Source organism: Pelodiscus sinensis, chromosome 5, assembly GCF_049634645.1.
Source record: "Pelodiscus sinensis isolate JC-2024 chromosome 5, ASM4963464v1, whole genome shotgun sequence".
Classification (NCBI taxonomy): Eukaryota; Metazoa; Chordata; order Testudines; family Trionychidae; genus Pelodiscus; species Pelodiscus sinensis.
Window position 1 is genome coordinate 46,116,670 of NC_134715.1, and position 27,726 is coordinate 46,144,395.

Consider the following 27,726-nt stretch of genomic DNA (forward strand, 5'->3'; position numbering starts at 1 on the left):
TTGCGTCTCAGTACATTGAATTTTATGCAATGTTAAAGGTACTTGTGAGGGGCCAAATGAATATTTGTGTTGGTTGCTATGCCCTGAAAGGAATTAGATACTAGCTGTGTACATTTATACACAGACAAACAGTTTCCATAGATGCCATCTTACAAAAGATTTTTGTGGTGTTTGTCTTGTAGCAGTGATGGATGAAGGTACATAGTTTAACATGTACTCGTGTCTTCCAGGCTTTGTTTTTTCACATATAAAACAACCATAAATCAGATGCTCTCTGTGGGCTACCAGACCAAATTGAAGAGAGATACATTTACGTAATATACTTTTAGTGATATCCAACCATGCAAACCATTTCCCAGATGGACATAGAAATAAAATTAAGTGCACTGTTTTTTTCCCCCTGAGCTAGACAGTGGCTCAGGGGACTATATTTGACTGGAGCACAGCATTTTGAATAATCTCTACAGCTATTTCAGAAACTTTGATTTTATGGAATGACAATATCTAGAATAAAAGCTTCAGAGGGGTAGCCAAGTTAGTCTGTAACTAGAAAAACATAGAAAACAACAAATAGGAAAGCAGCACCTTAAAGACTAACAAAACATGGAGATGGTATCATGAGCTTTCATAGGTACGACCCACTTCTTCAGCTGAGTGGAGTATTAAAACTCCAGTTCCAAAATAAATAGCATATGGAGGGGGAAGAAAAAAAGGGGGGGAAAAACTTAAATAATCTGGCCAGTGTAAGGAGAGTTAAGAAAGAAAGGAATTCCTTAGCCTTAGGTGGCAGCAAAGATTAACATGTCTCTTATTCCATTGGTTCACTTCAGGGTAATGTGTTTATCCTCCTAGGCTTGGTTTGCAATTCAAGCCTTTCTGAATGGAAGGCAATATAAATACTAAATGCACAATGTTTCTCAACCTGGTGAATGGTATCATGCATTTTTAGAAGGAAAAAAAATCACGTGATAAACAAATTACACTCCATAAGATAATATGGAATTATATATTGCATAAGAATAGAATTACAGAAATACATCTTCCATTCCTTTTATTCCAGTGGATATATCCCTTCTCCATTCCAGAGTTTTATTTATATTAAGTAGTAGGGACACAACTTTTTGACTTCACACAGTCAAATTAATATACGTGTGTGTATATATAAAGGCATACGTGAATGGTGAGTGATATGTTAAAGTGCTGATGTCAGGGGTAGGGAAAAATTAAGACAAGATTGTGATGTTCTCAATCTGTTTTAGTAAGTGAAGTTGTGCATTGTATTGAAGACTATTTGAAGTATAGTTCTATAGGAAAGGGTTTCCAGGCATATCTATTTGGTGTCCTTCAACCTGTTGCTGCTTACAGCAAACTGTTAGAATATGTCCTTTGGCAAATCTATAGGAGACAGCAAAACAAGTAATGTCAAAACAAAGATGTGGAACTAACAATATTATAGTAAAGTAAAAACTACGTCTCAGAGCTTTTCATTGATGTGATAAATCTTAACAAAATTATGCAACTGAATTGTTAATTCCAGTTACCTTTTCTTATTTGTGTGAAAAGGATAGGAAAATTTTGGGGCAATAATAAACTTGTATTTTTAATGTTTTATTTTAAAAAATGGTGAGGGGGAATAACCAAGTGTTTTGCCCAAATCAATTATCTGCTTAGTTGAGAGTTCTCTCATGGGTTTACTTGTAAAGGCTGCAATAGGCTTTAACTTAGAGGTACATAATGTATAAAGGCACAGATGGTTTTTTGAATGGTTTTAGTGTATTCTTGTATTGACATTGAAGATACCTGTAGTCTAATGAATGTCTTTTCCTAATGTTTTAATTGTAAAAGAGAAAATATCTTGCACCACATTTTCAAACATCTTGTTTAGTTACACCATGAGATGCTGGTGCATCATGTGTAAGTGAACAGCAATCTGGAAATGTAATTAAGATGTCAGTTACTTTCATGTGCACAATAACAGGTTGCAATGTTTACAGTAGTTTTTATTCTTCAGTTAGACAATCTAAACATATTTATGAAACAAAAAAAGAGGACTATGTAGCACTTTAAAGACTAACAAGATGGTTTATTAGGTGATGAGCTTTTGTGGGCCAAACCCACTTCCTCACCTAATAAACCATCTTGTTAGTCTTTAAAGTGCTACACAGTCCTGCTTTTTGTTTTAGCTACACCAGACTAACACGGCTACATTTCTATCACTAAATATATTTATGTTTGTAATGAATAAAGGGGATGTCTGTGAAAAAGGGAACTCTTGTTTCATTAGCTTATCCCAAAATGAGTCAACTTCTGTTTGGGAATAGTGATTCAAAAAACTCACGGCTAAAGTTTTGATCCATATTATAGCCAGCAAACTGACTTTTTCTCTCTCATAGTAAAAAATAATTATTTAAATGAGTTGAGTTACAATATTATCTTTATAGTGCTCCTTCAAGGACTAGCATTCAATTCTTCCATTCTAGTAGATTCCATGTGGTTGGATAATATCAGGATTCCTTTCCTCTCCCCCAATACTTTGTACTGTTGGCCTAGTGATTGCTAGAGTGATAATAGTGATGGTGCTAGGAATTGTCATCTCTAATGCTTCTTTCTTTCTTGGTGTTCTGCTATTTATGATTATAAAATAATACAATAATGCCTTGTAAAAGCTCCAACAGGCCCTCATTATAACAGATGCTGTACATAAATATAAGATGTCAATACTTGTATCAAGGAGCTTACAGTCTAAATAAACAAAGGGTAGAGATACAGGGAGAAAGTGAGAGGTGAATTGACTTTCCAAAGGCCACATAGTTGCTCAGTGGCACCCTAACTCAAAATAAGATATGCAATTTGAGCTATGCAAATTGCATATCTTATTTAGATGCTATTTCATAATAGCTTATTTTGTCATTTGGCGCTGTCTTCACGGCACCAAATTTCGAAATCAATCGCTATTCTGAAATGTCCCTTACTCCTTGTAGAATCAGGTTTACAGGGATTGCGGAATAGCAAGCCCGAAATAACGGGCTTGCTGTGAAGATGCTGGGTAGCTATTTCAGGATACTTCAGTATTCCAAAATAACACTGCAGTATAGATATACCCCTAGACTTTGCATCTCAAGGGTGATTGTGTTGTTTGAGCACTTTGAATGGCCAAATCTTAAATTAGCTGTAAGGAAATATAATCTTACTGGACACATTATGGACAAATTTGTAGAATTCTAGTTCTTTTAAAATGAAGAAATAAAAACAGAAGATAAATATCTGCTGAGTAAGCAGTGTTAACTTTAAAATTGCTAGAACAAGCTTTTTTTCCCCCCAAATATGACTTCATAGTACATTTTTAAAACCTCTCCAAATATATCTCGTTCTCTGTTCCATAACTGAGAAACACTTTATCTTAGACTTCTTAATTTTTAGAAACAAACTCAGAAGGGGGGGAAAAACCCTTCTCAGGCTACAAACCACATGTAAAATTCCAAATATAGAAGAGAGTTAAGGTGGGTTTTTTGTGGGTTTTTTTTGTGGGGGGGTGCAGGGGATAGAGGAAAAAGAAAAGGAACTTAAAACAGAAAACCGCACAGGTCCAAAGGTCCTTGTCCTGTAAAATGCTGAAAAACATGAATGCCAGGAATGTCTTCAGTTCACTGATATTGGGGTAAAGCGTTCTCAGCAATTTGCAGTACTCTTTGTTTTAACTACTAAGTGACATCAAGGGATCTATAATATTGACCAGAAGATGTTTTTCTGCTGAAAAAAGAAGAAATTTCAATATCTGCCATGAGAAACTCTTCCCTTTCTTTCACTGGAAACTGTAAGCCTCTGTATTTTTTTTTTTAAAAGCATGTTTATATTTTACCTATAAACGTAAACTTGGTTACCTGGAGTAACTCTAATTTTTAAACATGCACTCATCAGTTAAGAAAGCTATCCGTGTAGAAGAAAAATAAATGTAAGCCAAAATTCTTTCCATTCTAAATTCAAATGATTCTGTGTACATGGCATCAATTTCTGTTGACATTTTCTTCTGTATTTCATCTTAATTCCAATCTGAAGACTGTTTACGTGATAGAAAGTATGTTCATTGAAGGTTTATTAACAAATCACAGACCAGGCAATCATGCTGACAGTTAAATGCTTTAGTTGGTCAGTTTATATTTTTAGCATGCCAGCTTCTAATTGCACGAATATTATTATGCAACTATTACTTCTGTTGCTACAGGATTAAAACCAAGAATTATTTTTTGTAACTACTTTCTTTGTCAAGAAACAAAATAATGGTAAAGAATATATAAAATCTTATTATTTTCACTCAAGATAGTTGCAATTTGGAACTTCATTGCCAGGGGTTTCTTTGAAGATAGTTAGATACTGAATTGTTGGAAAAAAGACCTTTGAATTATTCTGGCATGAATTTACATTTCTGGTTTCAGTCTTGATTAATGCTTGCAATATTTCTCCTGTAGACAAAATGTCTCTTAGCATTTTTATTCTGTAAAATTCATTATAATAGCTATTAAAATATTTTCACTACTTTTTGCAAATTATCTGAATTCAATGAAGCCTAATAGAGCGCTCCCAGCCACCAGTGGATTAAAGTGAAATTTAATTTGTGCTAATCTGCCTGAGACTCTAGAAGCATGAAATATACTGTACACAGGAATTACCTGTTTTACAGTACATCATTACCAATATTAAACCCTGGGCCTTAGGGATATGTTTTCAGGTTTGCCTGGGGATTCAGCCACATAACTTCCATCGAAGTCATCGTGACTCACAGCTTTAAAGTTATACGTGCTCTAAAAATTTACGCCTTAATGTTAGTGACCTGGTGGTGGTGTTTCATGTTTTCCCCCCAGCAAAAATGAACATACCATTTGAAAAGGGTTGAAAACAAGCCCAGTATTCTTGGCTAATCAGTATTGATGTTTTGTTACATTAGTGTTTGATGTGTTCTACTTTCATTTATGGTTTCAGGGTTCTTGAAGGTGTGTAGATGTGAACTAAGTCTTATATTTTCCAAACAGAAAGGTGCTAGATTAACAAGTGAGTATAGAAGCAAATAGAACAGACAGGGTCATAACTTGGAAAGTAAATTCTACAGGATAGGGAGGTATTTGCCTAGTGTTACAATCAGCTACACAAAAATGCCTGGCAAAGTCCCTTAAAGACTAAAATGTCACACAATGAATGTAGTGTTCTATATAGCCAGTGGTGTAAGTGGAATCCATTTTTTTACCAGTATGGAAGAGGAGGGGGAGCGAAGCCAACAGGAAGCATGTAATCAGAGGCAACCACAGCCACCACAGGTCCTGGTGCAAGATGTGTAGAGGACAGGGCCTTGGGTAGAAGGGGTGTGGCTGTGGACAGTTAGCCCTCACCACCCCTCAGACCGCAGCACGCCTTTCCCCACTTCCCTCATGGCCTTCAGAGCTGCGGGGCTTGGGAGATGCTTTGTCCACTCCTGTAGTAGTAGCAGCAACAGCATTTGGGAGCTCTAGGCCACTTTGAATCTCCAGGCCCCAGGGCAACTGTCCCTTTTGCCTCCCCTCCCTGTCAGCGAGCCTGCATATAATCTTCTGTATAACTCCTTCCTTGCTTCAGACTAGGGCCCCAAAGCTCTCCCCATCTCTTCCACATGATCCACTCCCTTCACTGTGGGGGGAGGGCCTCTGTCTTCCTCCCACTGCACCAGCAACTTCAAAACTACACCAAGGAAAGGAACAACATAGGATCACTTTGTAGCTCCATGCTGGTAGATCCTACATCATGGCTACACTGTCTCCACCATTCCATGCTGATGAATCTGTCTGAGGTCTCTACAGACCCCATTGCTGGAAGACTAGGTTGGAGGCAGTACAGCTCCACCAGAGGAGCTGCCAGCACTCTGCTCTTTTCTCAACTGCAGGGCTCTCAGGAACTACATGGGGGATAGGAGCAGGACATGGAACCACCTGGCAGCTTCATTCACTCCACCCCCACCCCTTCCGTGCAGCCCCACCAGAGAACAGGGTTGGAAGTAGATTCTGTGACTTACTGTTGTACTCTGCACTGGACCTAGCATCCTTGGTGGGGTGGGGTGGCTCTGGGCTATCAGAAAAGGAGGGGAAGGGGGCAGAACCCCCCTCCAGCCAGTCCTACATGGTGAGAAGCCAGAAGGCCTGGAGTTGCAGAGGTGGAAACTTGGAGTCCTGGGGTTCCAGCTGTTACTGCTGCAGTAGCTGCAGCTGGGAACCCCAGGCCTTTTTATATTGGTACCCTCCTATCAGCTGCTGCCCTTTTGTTCCCCCCATCAGTAGCCCTGCCAATAGGTCCTAGCAGTGCTGCCATGGCAGCACTTAATTGCTTCTGCCCCTTCTGTGAAAATGCTGCCAGTTGCTACCAGCAAGGACTGCCAACAGGGTGGAGCAAAAAGTCAGCCATCCGAAGGCTGCTTTGGTGGCTGGTTCTTACTAGATTGTTCCACCATCCCACTTTCACCTCTGGGTATAGCTATGAAAGAGGAGACACTGGTATGTGACTGCCAAATACTGTTCCTTTCCCTACTGTGGTTCCTAGGAGAGCGCTGGGGTTCATGGCTTTCCCAGCTACTGCAGTGGGACATGAAGCAAAAGGTCAACAGCTCCTCCGACTATAAAGGTCTTGCTGTGAGGGCATGGTGTGCCATACTGTACCACACTATGCTGTCTGTACACGCTGTGTATACTGTACACTGATATGTAAATTCAAGATTATATTCCAGTTGTGGTAAACTGAGATTGCAAGCAGTTTTGCCAGTAACAGTGTGCTGTGACACTCGTTTGTATTTTTGTCTGATTCTGTAAGGAAATAACTTTTTTTTAAAAACTCTGGTGGAACTGGGAGGTTAGTAGGAGCTTCATTACGTAAGTAAAACACTAAGGCATCTGCCCTAAGGAGATTATGGTTTCCTATGATAAACTATTTTTAATGGTTGGCAAGCCACATACATGCAGGAGCGCTGGAACTATTTTTAGGATAAAGATGCTCAGTTGTGTTCCCCCTTACTTCTTTTTGCCTCCCTGCCCCAGGCTGGAGTCAGATATTTTTGCCAATTCTCCTAGACAGAATAGACTCTAATGTCTCAAATGGCACTTGGTTTGTGAGTTGGCAATGTATCTACAGCTAGGGGTGGCTAAGTAGCCACAGGCTAGCAACGAGACCCCAAGCAGGAGGTGGACCTTCAGGGTCAGGGGCCTGGAACCTGCAGACAGTGGACTGCAGAGCCCCCAGAGTTGCCAAAGTTAGGGGGACCCTGGAGGGGTGATCCAGAGACTGGAACCTGTGCTCGTGGGTCAGCAGCAGAGCCAGCCCATGGACACAGGGAAGCCGGGTACAAAACATGGGGGTACTGCATCCTTTCTTCCTGTGCCTATGAGTACATGTAATGAGACCCTTACCAAAAGAGATTGCAATTTAAACAAACCAGGCAGGTAAAGCTCATTCTGCTGGTATATATTTAAACTTTTTCCCACCACATGATGGTTTTGTTTATTTAGATAGCAATTTTTTGGAGTGAACTTTCTTTCGTAGGCTAGATCATGGAAGGATCAAGGCACAAGCATTTGCCTGAATGGAACCATGTGTGGGGTTTAGCTCTGAGCTATCATATTGGAGGCCTGACTCTGGTTGGAGGTAATGGGATAGAGAGGAAATGGGAAAACTCAGGAACTCCTTGCTCAGAGAAACCATGCAAGTCTCCACTGAGTAGACTCCTGGTTTTGTAGCCTGAATAGAATTATGTAAGAAATTGGGTTTAGCATCACATGACTTCAGGAATAACATGGAATCCAGCAAAATGCAGGACAATGTAGCACTTTAAAGACTAACAAGATGGTTTATTAGATGATGAGCTTTCGTGGGCCAGACCCACTTCCTCAGATCAAATAGTGGAATCCAGCTGAGAGAGGCATTTTCCTATATAGGAGAACATGGGAGACAAATCATGTAGTTGGTTTATTGGCAGCTGGCTATAATTTACATTCCTTTCGGCATTTAAAAAAACTTGTCATGGCAAAAGAACTACAAATTCTTTTAGATCATGGGATCAAGTATGAGGTTTCCAGATACAGAAAACTGAGACAAATGCTCACACAGATGACTTGTTTAATTGACCAATTCAGAGACCAGTCAACTCTGAAGAAAAATAATCTTGGAAAGCTTATTATGCTCAGTTTGAAATAATAAGCCAAATGAACCATTCATCTGAGGGATAGAAAGTAGTATTTCTTGCTGTCAGTGGAAAGGGACCTGCACCTATTTTGCTCAGCAATTTGTCAGAAAAAGACATGAAGAGTTATCAAACATTAGCAGTAGTTACGTTAACCAGTCATTTTGGAGTCGGACAGCAAACAGAATTTGCAGAGTTGAAGAATTACATTACAGTAAGTGAAACATTTCTGCCAGAACTGACTTAAGATAGTCCTTGAAAATTAGTGCATTAAACATAACCATGTGCCTCTCAGGAACTCTAAAATATCTTATCACATTGATTTTATAAACTTCAGAGGGGTAGTCGAGCTAGTCTGTAACAGGAAAAACTTAAACAACAAATAGACTAATGGCACCTTAAAGACTAACAAAACATGTAGATGGTATCATGAGCTTTCAGATCCGGACTTCTAATACTCCTGCCATGTGAAGTAGTGGTCTGTGCCCACAAAAGCTACATGTTTTGTTAGTCTTTAAGGTGCTACTAATCTAAATACATTACTAAAGATAAACCAAATGCCGGCTTATTTTCAACCATTCCCAAAACACTACAAGAAGCTTTGGAATATGCTTTGATACTAGTGGTATTATATCTACCAAATGACCTGGGAAGAAAACATTTCCTAATGTGGGACTGCTGGAATGTATATAATATAAAATCTCTGTGGGTATGTCTACACTACCCCGCTAGTTCGAACTAGCGGGGTAATGTATGCATACCGCACTTGCTAATGAAGCCCGGGATTTGAATTTCCCGGGCTTCATTAGCATAAGCGGGGAGCCGCCATTTTTAAATCCCCGCTGCTTCGAACCCCGTGTAGCCCGGCTACACGGGGCTCGAACTAGGTAGTTCGGACTAGGGTCCTATTCCGAACTACCGTTACTCCTCGTGAAACGAGGTGTACCGGTAGTTCGGAATAGGCACCCTAGTCCGAACTACCTAGTTCGAGCCCCGTGTAGCCGCGCTACACGGGGTTCGAAGCAGCGGGGATTTAAAAATGGCGGCTCCCCGCTTATGCTAATGAAGCCCGGGAAATTCAAATCCCGGGCTTCATTAGCAAGTGCGGTATGCATACATTACCCTCCTAGTTCGAACTAGGAGGGTAGTGTAGACATACCCTGTGTAATATGTTATAGACTATTGAGGTAGCCTAGCATTTTGGACGTGAGTACATGCATGCATGTTGGCAACTGAAGGAAGAATGCAAGGATTCAAGCAGTCAAGAACTGCTTGTGCAGAAACAACTTATTCAGGAAAATAAGAATAAGCAGATAAAGAAATAAACACTTTCTTGACTGCTATAAAATATACAGAATTGGAGGAAATACCTCATTTTGGAGCATGGCAGCCCACACAGGCTTTTCTGTTGGTGTTGTGTGTGTAAATGGCCCACAGAGACCAAAAAAACCACAACTAGTGAAGTCACAAAGTGGATTATAAATGGAGTCTTCACACATTTGTGGTTTGTAGTAGCATATTGATCCAGACCCCTGTTTAGACATGGTGTGGTATTGGCAGACTACCTTTGTGATGGAATGACCTTTGACTGGTCATCAGGACTTCTGCTGATGAACTTTGGTGTGTTGTGATTTGGGGTACGACTGTTCAGTGAGTGAGGTTCAATGTGTAAACAATAAAAAATACTTATATGCCAGCACTGTTTCTGGTGTCCGTCTGGTCTCCCATGCTATACGGAGGCCCCTGCTACAGGTCTAAGACTTGGTAGAGAATGAAGCTGGAAGGAGATTTTAAAGACTGCAGAATTTTTAGATGGTGTTCCCTACCAAAACTGTAGGGAAGTCCTTACTTAAACTGAATAAGAGTGACTCCTTCCTTGTGGAATTTGTGAAGAAAATTACATAAATACGGAGAGATACTTATGTGTAGAACAAGTGACAGTATGGGTCAGTGGGTATGTATGAGGGAGATACTGTGATTTTTGTAACAATGTTTAAAACCCTGTTTAAGAAGAAAAGTAAAGGGGTGAAGGAAGCACCCCATTGAGTAAAATTAAAGCCCCTTCTCTGTCAGAGAAGGAGATTATTGCATGTGAGGTTTGCTCTTGAGAGTGCAGTAGAACCCAGTGTAACAACTGATGCCTTAGAAAACATGTTTGAGAAATATGTAGAGAAGTACCAGGCTAATACCAGTAAAAAAACAAACAGTTATAATATAGCTGTCATAGCAGGCTGTAAAAAGGGCAATTTCATATAAGAGGGAAATCTGTATGCAGTTAGACACTGCTGGAGAATTCTAAAACTTTCCAAGAGAATTTGGAGCCAGAAGTGAGACAGACACAGATAATGCAAATTCAATTAGACTAAATAGGGAAACAATAGGGAATTGGAAAAGAAAATGATGTATTGGGAAAAGATTAAGGCAGACCTAGATAAATTAGGTAACCAAGTGGTAGGAAGGCTTGAGCACTGATTTACGAAGAGGATATTGCAAGCACTTCTCACAGTTGGTGCAGAAAACCATAGCAACATCAAGGAAACAGGTGAGAACGAAGGAACTGCAAGTGGCAGCTGTGTGTCAAACAGAGTAGAGATCTGAATTTAGATTTTAATGGCAATATCTGGCAGAGAGAAGATTAATAAAACCCAACTGAGGGGGGGTAAGAGAAAAGAGAATTTGATTGGCTCAAAAGAGGCTTTATACTAAGTTGAGGGAAGAAATAAGAAACTGGCTAGGAGAGCCAAAGACAGAAAAATCAGTAGCAGTGATAGAAACAACCTGCATTAGGGATTCAGCAGGGGAGAGACAGGCAGAACAGGAAAAAAAAACAGATTTACAATTAACAATGAAGTAATTAGACCCAGTGAATATGAAAAAAAAATCAAGTTGCATGGCTAGTATAATGGGCACAGTTAGCAAGAATGGAGAATTATTTAAATATGACTGAATCTTATAGGTTGATCTCAGAGCTACCAATGAAGAGATTAGATAAGCAGGAGATGTACCAATTTAAAGAAATGAAAAGGATGAAAGACATGACTACATAGCAGAAAAGAGTTGCAGCTGTGCAAGATGAGGATTCAAAGAAATCTATTCTATAGAGAAGCCCCTATGACTGACTGGAAATGGGTCCCCAGGAGTGGGAGATGTTGGGAGGCCTAGAACAACTGCTGTTGTGGGAGACAATGTACCCAAAGATGCCCTCTTGGAAAGTCAGGCTGGTGTAGATATTTCAAATAGAAATGTGATTTAACCCAATGGGTGACTGAGATCATTACTGCAGCATTATTTATTGGGGAAGAATGACAAGAAAGATGTATATATCAGTAGAAATAGCTACACCCAAAGAGAGAATGGGAGATTTTCTTTTATGTAAAGAACAAATTATTCAGATAAATTCGATGGCTGAGCCTGTATTATGAGGGACTCCTTTTTTGAAGAGGAATCTGTTTAATTTAACTAATGGAGTTCTAAGGTATGTGAATGGCTGGATGGAAGGCACCCTGACAGCAGGGTGCCTTCCAAAACATGTGCTGCAGAAGAAGCGGAGGTGATTATAAACAAGATGTGTAGGTGAAAGAATTTCCTGATGTATGGATAGACTAAGAATAAACCAAAATGTGGTAAAGTCAAACCATGTGTTAAAATTTTTGGGGGAGGGGAAAGTGCCATCATGGAGACAGTATAAATATCCTGTGCAAGTAGAGGCAGGAATTGAAAAAAATCATGTTATAATTAGAACAGGGAATGATTGAAAGGGGAATTCCATTTATAATAGCTCAATTTGACCTGTATTAAAGACTTCAGGAGTTTTGAGATTGACAGTTGATTTTAGACAAATTAATATAGCCACCCCCTCTATGGCACCAATGGTAGCAGATGTACCTCAAGTGATGGCAAGAATACAAGGAGCCCTGAAATGTTTCTGTCACAGATATGGCAAATTGTTTTTTCGCCATCCAATTACACCTCAGTTCTTGGGCCTGCTTTACGTTTACCTTTAAGGGACAGTGGTACTTACTCAAAAGATTTTCCCAGGGCTTGCATTTTCCCCGGCTACTGCACACCAATATGTTTTGCTGGACAATTATCCAAAGAGGACTGAGAGAATGTCACCTTATATGCAGATGACACATTAGTTGGGAGGTACAGTGAGGAGTTGACTGATGCCTTGTTAACATGATGAGATAAGATATGAATTTAGGTTTTTTTAGCACTGCATTTTGTAAAGTCTAAGGTGCATTGTCTCCACTGTGTGCAATAATTTGACATAGTGCATCCCCAAAAGGGTGGCTACCTTTGACTCTGACAGCGATGCATAATGGGTAGCTATCCCACAGTTCCTGCCACCCCTTTGCACTGGCTTATGATCCCAGTGCCCAGTGGGATCAAACAGTGCAGCAGGTGGTTGTGGGTCCATGTCATCAGCATCCCATAATACTCATCTTCCTCCCACCCTTGCTTGAAAGCAATGCCAAACAATCTTTAGATGTACTTTCTTCCCCTGGTTATCCATGCAAGTAGGCTAAGCATGGATCCCGTTCAGCAAAGTACTATGGCAATCATAGCAACCATCCTGTGCCTTTATGCTGCAGTGTGTCCAGAGCCTATCCAGGTCCTGCTGGAACAAGGAAAAATCTGAAGACACCATGAACAGACTCTTGTGTGAAGCACGTGAGATGAGGGATTGACAGATGCAGGTGACATTTGATCCTCTTGACGCAGTGGAAAGCCAGTTCTGGTGCCATGAGACAAGCACTGTCTGGTGAGACCGCATAGTTATGCACGTTCAGAATGATCAGCAGTGGCTGCAAAACTTTTGCATGCGTAAGGCCGCTTTCATGGGAGCTTGTGAATTGAAGTGCAGCAAAACCAGAATGAGACCCACTCTAACAGTTGGCAAATGAGTGGCAATAGCCCTTTGGAAGCTTGCAATGCCAGACAGCTACTGGTCAGTTGGGAATCAATTTGGAGCAAGGAAATCTACAGTGGGGGCTGCTATCATTCAATGAGCTCAGGCAATCAATATGCTTCTGCTATGAAGGGTGGTGACTCTGGGAAATGTGCAGGATATAATGGAGGACTTTGCTGCAATGGGATTCCCTAACGGTGGTGGGGCGATAGATGAAATGCACATCACTCTCTAGTTGCCTAATCACCTTGATAAAGAGTACATAATCTGCAAGGTACACTTGTCAATGGAATTGCCAGCGCTGGAGGACACAAGATCTGCTTCCTTGGCATCAACATGGGATGGTCAGAAAAGGTGAGTGACACGTGCATCTTTAGGAACTCCTAGCTCTAAGAAAGCTGCAAGTTGGAACTTTCTTCCCAAACCGGAAAATGACCATTGGACATGGTGAAATGCCAATAGTGATCCTTGGTGACCCAGCCTATGCCTTGCTTCCATGACTCATGAAGCCATACACAGCCGCCTGGACTACAATAAGGAATCGTTCAACTACAGGCTGAGCAAGTGCAGAATGGTGGTAAAAGGTGCTTTTGTACATTTGAAAGGAAAGTTTTGCAGTTTGACTAGATTAAATCTCAGTAAAAGCAACAGTCCCATTGTTGCGGCACCCTGTTGTGTGCTCCAACATATTTGTGAGAGCAAGGAGAAAGGGTTTTTTTTATGGCAGGATGGAGGGCAGAGGCACAATGCCTCATCACTAATTATGAGAAGCCAAACACCAGGGCAATAAAGAGAGCAAACTGAGGGGCACTGAAAATCAGAGTCTTTGAAAAATAGCTTTGTGAATGGCCAAATAGTGATATAACAGTCATGAGTGTTTTCCTCTATTCTTCCTCTTCCCCCACATGCAACACAAGCAATATATATACTGTTGTTGAGAAATCATACATTTTTATTCAGAGGACACAAGAAAGCAGAGCCAGAAAAGGAGTTCAGGATGGGAGCATCGGGGGGGGGGGGGGGGGGGGGAGGGAGAGGGAGAAGTGAGAGAAAGGAAAGCAGCATATTGCAATCCCCCTGTTCAGCAATCACACAGGACTGAGAATGATAGCCTTTTGTTCTACAACACATCCCTCGGGGTTGAGTGTGAGGCTCTCCTTGACTTGTCCCCCACCCTCCTGTGTTCTAGGGTGCCTGGGAGAGGAAGCTATGGAACTTGGTGACGAGGGAATGTGGGTAAAGATGGGCCTGTGCACCTGGCTCTCCTGTGGGTCTACTACACGTCATTTGCTCTGCCATGACCCTGTGTCATCACTTCACTTTCCCCACTCATATTTCTGTCCTCATGCTCTGCTTGCATCTCCTGCAGCAGGGTTGACTTCCCTTATTTAATCATGCCCTGTCCAAATGGGTGGATTACATTTTCTCATTGAGCATGTATGTCATGCCTACTACATATTCGCCTTTGGATCTGTAATAGCTGAGCAGCTGGACCCCGGGGAACATAGAGCAGACTTGCTGTTGCACCCACTGTGATGTGGTTTTAACTGCGTGAAGAGTAATGTCTTTCTTATAGCAAACCCCAAGATGAGCTTGCCAAAACAAAGTAATCTGAGGTCACTATGCACAGGTGAGTACATCCAGGTCTCAAGGCACAGGTCATATGAGGTAGCTAGAGACTCAAGCCAGAGATAGAGATAAAACTGGAGTAGCAACACAATCAGCATACCTGACTAACAGGGTCAAGGTCCTGGCCAGAAGGCCATAGCAAGGTGATGGCTGAAGTTTTCACCTGATATAGGATACTTGAAAGAGGTGAGGCTTAGGTATTATCTTGTTAGTCCCTTGTAGTGCTCATAACAGAATGAAGCAAGAAAAACTTTTTTAAACAAGCCCTCCACATCATCTGAATTGAACAAGAAGCATGTGACTGCTTTGAAGACCAGGATACTTGAAGGACTATAATGCCTAAAAGGTTGAAACATGAAGGACGTAAAGGCTCTACCCCTAGGATGGGCTACAAATTTAAAAACAACATCTGGCTACAAATTTAGCAAACACTGGCATGAAAGAAAAAAATATTACTTAAAAATTGCAGAAACCTCCATGAAACTTATAAGGAAGAAAATGGGTTGTAAGAGAAGATCTTGGAAGAAGTAGCAAGATGTCAGTCAGTGCATGCATGGCTAAAGTGCTAGTTCCAATCATATCTCTGTAAACAGTAGTTCTTAGTAAAGAACAATTTTAGTGTTAATAATGACTTTTCATTTTGTTACCCAGGACACATTACATGAAAAATCCATGGGAAACAGCATCCTAAAAGCTTTGTGGACTTTTGTTTTTAGGTATAGGAGAGCAGAATAGGAGGAAGGTGATTGGGTTTGCAGAGTATAGAGAAGTGTTTCTCAAAGTGGTCCACGAAACCACTCTGAGAAACCTACTAACTGGTTGCTCTGGGGTTTTTATTTACCAGCTCCATAGCCACAGAGCCTCGGCTCCCAATGTCTCTGGTTCAACATTTGCAGCCAAAGGGAGTCACAGGAAGCAGCATGGGCTGAGTAAATAAACACACAAGAGTGGCCAGTAAGCTGCTTTCTCAAAATGGTTTCAGGGACCACTTTGAGAAACACGGGTAGAGAGCCAGCTTTCAGGTAAACTTAATGTAACCTACAACCTCGGGGTCTGTAGACATAATAGAGGAAACATTGTGGGACTATTTCAATGTGCTGGGATGCCAATGGGAGTTGTGTGTGTTAGAATGTTCTGGAACAGGGGTGGGCAATAATTTTTTGGTAGGGAGCCACTCTGAGATTTTGGAAAGTGGTCAAGGGCCACACTTTTCTATGGAGGAGATGTGGTGTCTAGGGTGAAGGTCAGGTGCAGAAGGGTGCATGGGATAAGGGACTGGGGTGCAGGATATAGTGTGAGGTCTGAGAGGGAGTTTGGGTGAAGTAGGGAGTTGTGACCTGGGCCAGAGGATTGGGGTGTAGGGTAAGGGAGAGAATAGGGATGCAGAAGAGGATTCTGGCCTGGTGAAGGGGCTCTAGGAGAAGGTAAAAAGTCTGAGAGGGAATTGTGACCTGGGAGAAAGGGAAAAGGGGGTGCAGACTGCAGAGGGTTTGAGTGGTGACCTCGTGCAGGTGATTAGGGTGAAGAGTCTGGGAGGGTATTTGGGTGCAGGAGAGGATTGTGGCCTGGGGGATGAGTGAAGGAGGGGATACAAGGTCTGGGAGGGAGTTGTGATCGGGTGCAGAGGGTTTGGATGGTGGCCTGGGGGAGGGAGTTGGTATGTGGGGAGGCAGGGGTACCAGAGGCAGGCTCTGACTAGGAAGTGCTTACCTAAGCCAGCAGCCCAACAGCATCCCCAAAGAATGCTGGGCTGCCTGCCTGCCGCAGCCCCAAATCACTTTAAACTGCAGACTTGTTCCCTCCACATGGCTCTCAGCTCTGGGAAGAGAACGAGGCTTGTGCTCCCCTCATCCCCCAGGCTAATCTCTCAGCTCCTGTTGGCTGGTTGTTTCCAGCCTATAGGAAATGAGGACTGGGCTGGGAGATCACACGATGCCTCCCCCGCCTCACAGAGCAGAGAGTTGCATGCACTGAACTTTAAACCACGTCAGCTGCATGCCGGAGGGTCCCAGCAGGTTGGTCCATGGGCCGCATAAGGTGACTTGGAGCGATCCTTCCATGTTCTGGAGAGAAACCTGCTTTCATATAGGCTGTGTCTATACTGCGCCCCTTTTCCGGAAAAGGGATGCAGATGAGACAAGTCGGAATTGCAAATGAAGCGGGCGATTTAAATATCCCCCGCTTCATTTGTATAAACATGGCTGCCGCTTTTTTCTGGCTCGGGGCTTAGCCGGAGAAAAGCGCCAGTCTAGACGGGGATCTTTCGGAAAATAAAGCTTTTTCTGAAAGGTCCCTTATTCCTCTTAAAATCAGGAATAACGGACCTTTCGGAAAAGGCTTTATTTTCCAAAAGATCCCCGTCTAGACTGGCGCTTTTTTCCGGCAAAGCCCCGAGCCGGAAAAAAGCGGCAACCATATTTATACAAATGAAGCGGGGGATATTTAAATCCCCTGTTTCATTTGCAATTCCGACTTGTCTCATCTGCATCCCTTTTCCGGAAAAGGGGTGTAGTGTAGACACAGCCATAGTGTAAAGGTCAGCCCTACTGACTCCTTTACAGTGCTTAAAATCTCTCTCCCTTAAGGGCAAAATATAGCAAAAGTTGTGATGAGAGATTCTGAAGCACTTTTCCCCATTCTCTGTTTTTCTGTGGGAACGGAGGGGAATATACTGCTACATTTTCAAAGCAATTTGGTGTTTTTTTTTTAAGGCCATAGTAGACATGTTGGAATATCAATAATGATGATACTATGAGATGTAAATCTAAACACTTGGATTTCTTTTGCACTAGAACTGCTAATGAAGAATCAAGCAAAACCAGTTCATGAATACTTAATGATTGAGCAAACATTCATATAAATATTTTCTGTCTTCTCTTAAATATTCAGTGGCTGTATTGCCATCTGGCAAAGGTTTCAGTTGACTAAAGCTAAAGTAATAATTTAATAAAGTAGGAGATGCTACCAATAGTTTAAAATAAATTAATGTTTGAAGCAGACACTATGCATGTTAAAATGTCATGTTGTGCTGCTTCAAGACTGTCAGATGCCAAAGAAGTATTATGAGCCAAACATGCATGAGCAAAAGTTAAGAGTCAAAGGTATTACTTGCTTCAGGCTTCATATCAGCAGCAAATAATTAAATATTTTAGTGTTATTTAAGCTGTGCAGCATTATAGCAGATTTTTATTTTACTACAAAATAAGATGAGGATCACTGATTTCTCTCTCGTTCCTTTAAATGGAAAGGTGAATATTGAACTTAAGACAGGAGAAGTTTGCTACTTAACCTTACTGAGTACCTCTAGCAATGTGACTCCGGACAATGGGATTTTATCTGGAAGCTGCATGAAAAGCTCTTTTCTAGCAATCAAGCAGAGCTGTTCTGTAGAATCTTGTGAAATAATTTTATTGTACCTCATGGCTTTTTTTAAAGTACAGTGTAATACAAACCGTGAAAGGACACACAAGATTTTATGCAATTTTCTAAGAGACATTTTAGTGGGATCATTAAAAAGAAAAAAAATGATCTCAGTTCCACGCTAGTTTGGGGAAAAAAATATTTCCTATCCTACAAAACTGTCAGAAATATGGAAATTCACACAAGCGTGTCACCCATGTTTGGTTTCTGCAAAATATTTCTTGTTCATGAAGATGGCAAGTGTGAGACTGCATTACTAGTATATATGTAAACTTAGTCTTGGTAATGTCATATGCAAGTATAGTATGTGTAAATACTCAAATTCATCAAAACTTTTTATTTCCCTCCAAAATTAGCGTAGTGGGGTGACAGAGCAATGCTTTAAACCAAAAACTAGATATCTCACTCACTAGGAAGTTCCCATGCATTATTAAGCTTCCCATAGCAACACATCTTTGTCCTCTCTTGTAACCATGGAGTACAAAGAACTAACTGGTGCGAATCTCCCTTTCTTCCTGGTAAAAGTGTAAAAATAAACCAATGTTTGTATATACATGATTCTAAAACTTCAAATGTCTTCACACTAGTCCCATATGTCTCCTTCGTGACGGGCATGGTCACAGAGATCCCCTTGATACTGTTGCTTGATGTGCTGAAATACCACCTATCTGACCTTTGGGGAACCTCTCCCCAACTCTGTACTGCTGAATCAGACCCTCTGGTCTCTTCCAGTGCTGGTGCAAAGTTAGGATCACAGCCCACAGCAGAGTAATACAACAGAGAACAGCTCAGCTCTGGGAAGGCTCAATCAAAGGAACTTGTCACAGTGCACAGTCCCTGTAATAGATAAATCCCTGTTACTCCATATAAAGTTTTACACAGAGCAAGCTCCTAAATTGTTTGCCCCTTTTATCAATGAAAGATGCATAGCTGTTGTCACCCCCCCTCCCCCGGGTAACAATTATTTACACTGTCTTAAGTATATAAACAAGTGATTGTATTAAGTATATAAAAAGTAGGATATGTTTGCAAGTGATAGCAGAAAGTAAGTTCTTAAGCAAAATAAAACACACACAAGCTAAGCTTAAAACTTTAAGAAACTTGTTGCATATAATTTCTTAGCCTAATAGTAGTTCTAATAATCTTTTCTCACAAGCTGGAAAGCTTCCCAACATGAGGTTGATCCTTCCCCTTGTTTACTCTTAGATGTTTCCAGCATTTATCTTGGATAGTAACCAGAAAATCCTGGCGTCTGGCAGCAGTGCTGATTGTTTGGTTTCCCACCTCTGTATCCCTTATGCCAAAGGCAAGAATCCTTTGTGTTAAAGTTTTCACACTTCCAGGGGGAAGGTACAGCAGCGAAAATGGGTTCCAGCATTAGGTGACCTGGCCACATGTCTTGGTGGGACCAACCATAGCTCAGGCTTACAGGAAAAGACTATTCATAGATCATTGTCCCAAGTACTGGGCCATTAAGTTCCTTGAATACTGCTGGTGGCCCTCACTCACTGGCTGCTTGAATTTCCGCAAGAACACTGACGATCTCATGTAAGATTGTCTGTGTTTTTGCGGAAATGCTATGCTGTTCCCGTTCGGGCAAAAGCCCTCTTGTGCAAATGCTTTTGCACAAGAGGGCCAGTGTAGACAACGTGGTATTGTTTTGCTCAAAAAAGCCCCAATCGTGAAAAGTGCTTTTGCGCAAAAGCGTCCGTGCCAATCTAGATGCTCTTTTCTGCAAATGCTTTTAACGGAAAAACTTTTCTGTTAAAAGCATTTGTGGAAAATCATGCCAGTCTAGACGTAGCCACTATGTCTAGATTGGTAAAAACAGCTTTATATTTTATAATTCTAACTTCAAACGCAGGAATGATACATTCCCGCAAATACATTTGCTGAAAATGTATATTCTAACTTTTTAAATTGTTAAGATATATTTTGCATAAAGCTTTTTTCAGTAATGAATATTCATAAGCATAGTTCCATAAAAAACCTGGGGTGCAATAGCACACTCTTATCAATTGCATTTAAATAGTTCTGAGCAGTATTCTAGGTGTGTTGTGTGAAGATGCTTTTTTATTTGTTTTAATCTTATTGTCTATTAATTTCATTAGATGATTCCGGGTTTTTGTGTTATGCGACCAAGTAACTAGAACTTTCTTCACTCCCCGCACCCCATATGATTTACTGGATTTTACATATTCCATCACCTTACTAATTTTTTTTTTAAACATGAACAGTCCCAATCTTTATAATCTCTCCTCATATGGCAGCTGTTCCATACTCCTAATGCTTTTTGTTACCCTTTCCGGTATCTTTTCTATATTTAGATGGGGTAAACTGAGTTGCATGCAATATTTAAGGTGGGGATATAACATAGATTTATAGAGTGGCATTATGATCTTTTATATTTGGTTACCCCTTTCCTAATGGTGCCTACCATGTTAGATATTTTGACTGCTATTGCAGGATTAGCCATTATGACTCAATGATAGTTCTTGACTGTAACAGCTAATGTGAACCCATCATTTTCTATGAATGGGTGGGATTGTTTTCCAATATGCCTGGCTTTACATTTATCAACATTGAATTTCATTGACCATATTGTTACCCACTCTCCCAGTTTTCTGAGATCACTTTTTTTATTCTTATGTCCAAAGATGACTGCAATTTCAAATTACTTTGTAACCCCTGAAAACTTTGTCTCCTCACTTTTAACCCTTTTTACAAATCATTTATAAATATACTGAACAGCACTGGTCCCAGTACAGATCCTTGGTGCAGTCTATTGACCTGTCTCTACAATGAAAACCAACCATTTATTCTTATCCTTTTTTTCCTGTCTTTTTGATCCAGCAGTAGACTTTACATTTTATCCCATAATTGCTTACTTAAAAGCCTTTGATACAAGGCCTTGTCACAGATTTCTGAAAATCCAAATATTCCAAATCAACTGGATTGTCTGTGACAAGTTTTGTCTCCTCCCTTCCATTGAGGGTTCCAGCTGATATGTGGGATCCCAATAAACCCACTCACCTGGGCTTTCTCATTCTGTCTTCGCTGTGTTGGGCACTCAAGCCTTCTCTAGCACACTTATTGGTAAGGCCACATCCAGCTGACACACAGATTGAAATCAGTAAACTCGGAGATTTACTCAGCACTCATGTGCATGCTTTCTTTGGGGTATAAATGCAAAATAATAGACTTGGGCTGTATAGAGAGAGATCTGCACAGGAAGGGAGGAAGGCAGTAGGCAGCCTTCAGCATTCTTTCAGTCCTTGCCTCTCTTCCCTTTAAACAGTTGTTTATTACATATTGTGGCAGACCGCAGCTTGTGAACTGCAAAAATCTTATAGAAGGCAGCTATACTGGGAGGTGGGTTAATGCCCTTGTTTCCCAATTAGTCTCACCTGAACACAGCCTGGCAATCAGGGCAGACAATAGAGGCCTAATTAGGAGTCAGCCTGCAACAGGGGTTAATTAAGCACCTGTTGCTAGTGAAGGCCTCTAGGTGACTATAAAAGGTTTCCTCCCAGGCCTCAGCAGGGGGAGAGTTTTGAGAGGTGTATAGAGGAGTGTTGAAGAGCAGAGCAAATGCCAAGGTAAAAGATAATAGAAGGAAGCAGTGGGTGAAGTGGCTCAGGGAAGAGGTAGCTGTATTGGGAGGAGGGGGCAGTAAGAAGCCCTGCTGGCTGCTCCTCCTGTAGGGCCCCTGGGCTGGAGTCCAGTGGAGTGGGTGGGCCTGGACACCCCCCTCCCCTTTTCTTGGAGGATTACCCTGCTGGGGAGATGGGAATAGACCAAAGGCAAGGAAAAGGGAGTTTGTTTCTCCCCCTCTCCCCTACTCCCAAAGTCAGGACTTACCTGTGATGAGTGACTTGGTTAGCAGGGACCCTTGCTTGTGGGGAAGTCCCAAGGCAACAAAAGGGGTCACTGAGTTTCTGAGGCACACAAGAAACTGTCAGGCAGCACAGAACCCATGGGGAGCTAACAAGGGACTTTGTCACAATATCTATCATCTGAAGGGTCACAACATGAACAGATCTGAAGCTTGTAGCAGTAAAACAGACCTTTTATAGAGAGACTGTCTACAAGAAACACCCTCTATCTATAGTACAATAGGGTGGGAACATGCTTCTTTATTTAGCTGAATAACAGACCCAGTGGAGGACAAACTATTGTTAGCAGGCTAGAACATGGTTTCAGCCCATCACATTCTGCATATCCCTGTTAAGCCCTTGAAGACCTCTCTGCTACAGGCATCTTATTAAGAGAACTCTTTACAGAGCTGTTGCAACTGCAGCTAGGCTTCTAAACCTGTGCATACAGATTTACAGTTGCCTATCTCACACTACCTGTGGCCTTTAATCCAAATCCTATTTTTGTTGCTATGAATAATATGGGTTGTCTTTTGAGGCAAGGAAATAATTTATTACAGTGTTCGTTGTCTGGGCTAGGAGCTAAAGATATGTCTCCTCTGTGTGTGTGTGTGTGTGTGTGTGTGTGTGTGTGTGTGTGTGTGTGTGTGTGTATGTATACACATTAAATTATTACATATATATATATATACACACACACACACACACAGATGGGTTTTAATCTAAATGATTACCATGGGTCCCAGCCTTGCTCAGTATTGCAAGGTGCTCTGGTGATGGCTTAAACCTCCTAAATTATCATTTGAATACACAAGTTGTATCGGTGTCTTCAGTGCACGTTATGCAGTTTTGTATCTTCCTGACTGACATGGCTGAATAAATGAACTGGTGGAAGCTAGTTGACTTTGTCTTATGACATTTTAATGAACAAAACAACATTCAAACATTTGGGTTCTGATTCTCATGATGTATAAATTAGTAATCCCCAAGTAAGGTCAATAGAGTTAAATTGGTATAAAAGTATAGAAGAAAAAGGAGAATCCAATCCAAACAGAGATTAGTTCTTCACTAGGAAGAGAATGGGGAACAAATGACTGAGTAGGCCATTTCTCACTATGACTTTATTACAACTGCTCACTTTGATTGCTCCTATTGAGGGAGAAACAGTTTTGTTGTGGTCAGGGACTTGGCAAGCCACGGCAATGTTAATTTCAGTAAAGAGATCTCGGTTTACTGTCACATTGCTACTAATTGCAAAAACACTACGTTTGTATATACATAAGCAATTTTAAAATAAAAGACCAGGAGAAGCAGGAAATGCCAATTGCAGTGTTCAATCATAGTCATCTTTATTTCTGCAGTCAGCAAAATATTGCCATCATTTATAATAAAGAATACTTTTTGTTCTGGAGCGGAAAACATTAACAGTATGCAAATTGGGGGGAAAATGTATCAACACAGCAGTTCACACAGGTGTGTAGTATATTTCAAAGTTAGCTTCATAACACTCTGCCAAAACATGCTTGCAAGCCATGGAAATCTTTAGTGTGAACTTGTGCTTGGAACTTTATCAAAACTACGATGTTGTCTTTTTTTTTAAATTTTCTTAGTTGCATCTTTATCCCAAATGAAATCTTATGGAATTACTATTGTTAACATGTTTTATAATCCATGCAGGGTGGTTTTGCAAAGAGACACAGCTTTTTCAATAACTGTCATAAGAGACTGCAAAGTTAAGATTTAGCAAAGCCAGGAATTTAGCAAATCCATGTTTCCCAGGGATATTGCCCTAAATGTTTGGGATTTACATATTTTTCCAAGTTGTCAACTTTCCAAATATGCTAATTTTCATGAAAACTATTTGTAATGACATTTCCACCATTCTGTTCCTAATCCCACTTGAAAATGCCATATTAACAGTTTTTTTTTCTTCTATAATATCAATACTGCTTGACCAACTTTTGAACAGAAAAAAATTCAAAGGGAATAGGGCTAGAGGAAGGGAACATGTCTGAAACAGAGATCATGTTCAGCTTTAGCAATGAGAGTAAGCTCTGGGATATGTCATTTTTATTTTCCCAACTATTCACCTAGTCATTCCTAATCCCTAAAAAGCAACCTCTTAGAATGTTGTGTTTAAGCAAAGGACTTTGCACCAAAATCAAAGACTGGGATCCAGAATCAGCCAATGTTATAAAGTCAGGCATTTAGTAACATTCTTAAATGCATTTTTTGGACTGGATCTTAATTTGGATTTGACTGCCTGAACCAAAATATCAAATCTCAGCTCATCAGTGATTTTAAGTGAAAAAGCGCAAGATGTTTTAATATGGAATGTGCACCAGTCACTATCACTGTATCATAAAATCCAAGTTCCTTGCTGCACTGTAGGGTTTTGTCTACACTACCAAGCTTTGTCACCCCAAACTGCCTTTTGTTGAAAAAATAGAGCATTCACACTGCAATGCGATTTTTGTCCTGGGGAAAAACACCAAGTTTTGGCAACACAAAATTCCACCGCATAAGACTTTTTTTTTTCTTTTCTCCTCCCTCTATTGTTGACAAAGCCTGTGTAGACTCTGCTGCATTTTGTTGACAACTGGCTTCTGCCCATGTCCCATAATGCCTTCCCTGATAGGTATGCTCAGAATTTTTATCTCTGCTGCGTAGCTTATTTCAAGTCAAATTTGAAATAGCTTATTTTGAAATTTGGAGCTGGTTACACAGCACTTCTTTTGAAATAAATCACTATTCCAAAATGTCTCTTACTACTTGTGGAATGAGATTTACAGGGACATCGGAAAAGCGAGCCTGCTATATTTCAAAATAACGGGCACACTCAAAAAACATGGACTAGAGGTATCCTGAAATAGTGCTGCAGTGTAGATGTAGCCTACCACAGATGCAGGCAGACTGCTAATGCAGGGGAATGGGGACAGATGCTGTGCTATTTTGATGTTCCTCAGCATGGAGAGCCCACAGGGCTTCTCATGATACTTCTCCCAGTAGTTGAGAATGCTTTGGAAGATCTCTGAAGTAATCCCAAGAAGTGCAAGGATCAATGCTGTACTGTGGGTTACATAACCACCATGCACTGCTCACACTGTAAATTATAGTGTCCCCAATGCAGACATTATCTGTTGACAGAGAGCAAGTGTGAACAATCTCTGGTGATTTTTTCTTTGTTTTTTTTCTCAACATAATTTTATCAACAAAACTAGGTAGTGTAGACATATTCTAGCTTTGCTCCATTCTTTGTTGTGTAATGGAAATATGCTCTGGGATGGTGTCACTGGTCCTTCATGTGGTCTTTCAAATAACCTATTTGCCCCTTGACTGTCTGTCTTTGGTTAATCAATAGTCAGGAGAGTTCTTAGATCCCTGATCTCAAATTAGGCCTAATGGTCTGCTTTAGTCTACTTGGGCTATTTCTGGAGGCAGCCTGCTGCACAAGTGCTTTTGCGGAAAAGCGTCGGTGCCAATCTAGACACTCTTTTCTGAAAATGCTTTTAACAGAAAACTTTTCTGTTAAAAACATTTCTGGAAAATCATGCCATTCTAGACACAACCAATGTGTAATAGAGGCTTAAAAAATGCAGTGAGAGACTACATAGAGTTATATCAAAGTATTGTGTGGGGTTTTTTCCCCCCGCAGTGTACTATGCTTAGAATGTGATTCTTATTATACCTGCACATTGTACAAACAGGTGTCAAAACTTGCTTTTACTACAATTATTTCCTTCTTTCTTCTGTTTGGCTGCATCTAGACTGGCAAGTTTTTCCTCAAAAGCGGCTGTTTTTGTAGAAAAACTTGCAAGCTGTCTACACTGGCCACTTTGAATTTGTGCAAGAACACTGATGATCTAATGTAAGATTGTCAGTGTTCTTCTGTACAGGGAAAAGGCCCTCTTGCACAAATGTATTAGCGCAAGAGGGCCAGTGTAGACAGCTCAGGACTGTTTTGCGCAAAAAAGCCCCGATGGCAAAAATGGCAATCGGGGCTTTCTTGCACAAAACCGCGTCTAGATTGGCACGGACACTGTTCCGCAAAAAGTGCTTTTGCACAAATGCGTCTGTGCCCATCTAGACACTCTTTTCTGCAAATGCTTTTAACGGAAAAACTTTTCCATTAAAAGCATTTGTGGAAAATCATGCCAGTCTAGACGTAGCCTTTTAGTTTAGCTGTTGCATCTTATCTATTAAACTGTAAGTCCCTATTGAAAAGCACTATCTTTACTATTTGTACAACCCCTAATACAATTGGTCCCCATTGTCTAGCTATTGGTGTAATGATAATCAATAATGTGGTCATTAAAATGTATAATGGATTTTCCCTGAGTATAGGGAAGCTGCACTTATGTGTTACCTTCATGCAGTCTTTGATTTCCTGTGACACACTCCAAGCTGGGACAGAAACAAAATAGCTCAGGATAGGGCAGTCACAGAGTAAAGCTACAAAGAGAACAGGAAGCTTTGTTACCTCACTTGCAGATGTAATTTCTGTTTTCGCTAATTGGTGGGTCTTGACACCAGTATGCTCATCTGTAAGTTTGTGTATTTACTTTTACAACAAGCTGATTCAAATTAAATACATTTCAATACAGCCAAATGAAGAGCTGTACATCTAGGGACCACAGAATAGAAAACTGTTCTGGAGAGCAATAACTTTGAAATGTATTGGACGAGCAACTCAGTGTAAGTTTCCCAGAGAGATGCTTTGGCAAAAAGGGCTACTGTGATCGTTGAAAGTATCCAAAGAAGTAGTGAGTCAGAGCAGAGAAGCTTTTGCCTCTTCGTGACATTGATAAGAACCATACTAGAATACTGTGTACAGTCCGACATTTTAAAAAAAGAACACAGAAAAACTGGAAAGGGTGGAAAAAAATGCTACAAAAAATACCTTGAGAGTGAGAGGCTTAGATCTCATTGTTTAGGGTTTTCAAAAGTGATCAGAAAAGTTACTTGATCCTTCACTGTTTGACTCTTATGAAAGGTTTTAATCTAGAATCAGGTATCTAGGGGCTTGAATAAGCAAAAAAGGTAGAGCAATAGCCCATTGCCTCAGCAAATATATTGTCAGACATTGTTGGCCTCTGCAAAAATATTCAAAGGCTGCAGAGCCTGCCAAGAAGGGGAGCTATCCGGAGAAGCCTTATGAGAGTTTTGTTGAAAAGGAAGCTTTCAGAAGGCTCAGGCATGCCTCTCAAGGGATTCTGAGGCTCAGAGACAAGAAGCAGAAGAAGATGATCTGTTGGGACTCATAAAAAAGGAGGAAATAGTGATGAGAAGAGTGATGACATTGATGCCTTTTACTTCAATGGGCTTAACCCTGCACACTCTGACGTCTATAGGAAGACGGTTAATGAGAGTCTGTCCTTGCTGGGAAAAGGAAATGTTAATAATCAATACTATGATCAGAAATGTGAAGACATTGCAATGTAACACTTCTGGCCATGATTTTCAGCAGAAACTTACTTGGAGATATGGCTACTGGAGCAAGATCAGATATTTGCATTATTAATACAAATACTTGCATTATATTTGATACTCTGGAGCTGTGCATGTAATGGCATGGAAGATGGAGTGCATCTCCACTTAAGATTGGATAGGAAACTTTCTAATCTGCCCCAATTTAGTCAAAAAGGTGCTAATTGGGGAACTTCTATTATCTGATTCTCTTTATTGCCCAAATGAAGGTTTGC

At 40.8% G+C, this 27,726-nt stretch overlaps 1 long non-coding RNA gene across 1 annotated transcript in view; it reads left to right on the top strand.

The window, feature by feature from the left end:
• Window positions 1–3,693: 3,693 nt before the first annotated feature.
• Window positions 3,694–27,726, top strand: part of LOC142829423 (uncharacterized) — a 213,520-nt gene continuing 189,487 nt past the window's right edge. Inside the window, exon 1 of the long non-coding RNA XR_012903824.1 lies at window positions 3,694–3,814. This is a non-coding gene — a long non-coding RNA (uncharacterized LOC142829423). The remainder of the gene's footprint in view (window positions 3,815–27,726) is intronic.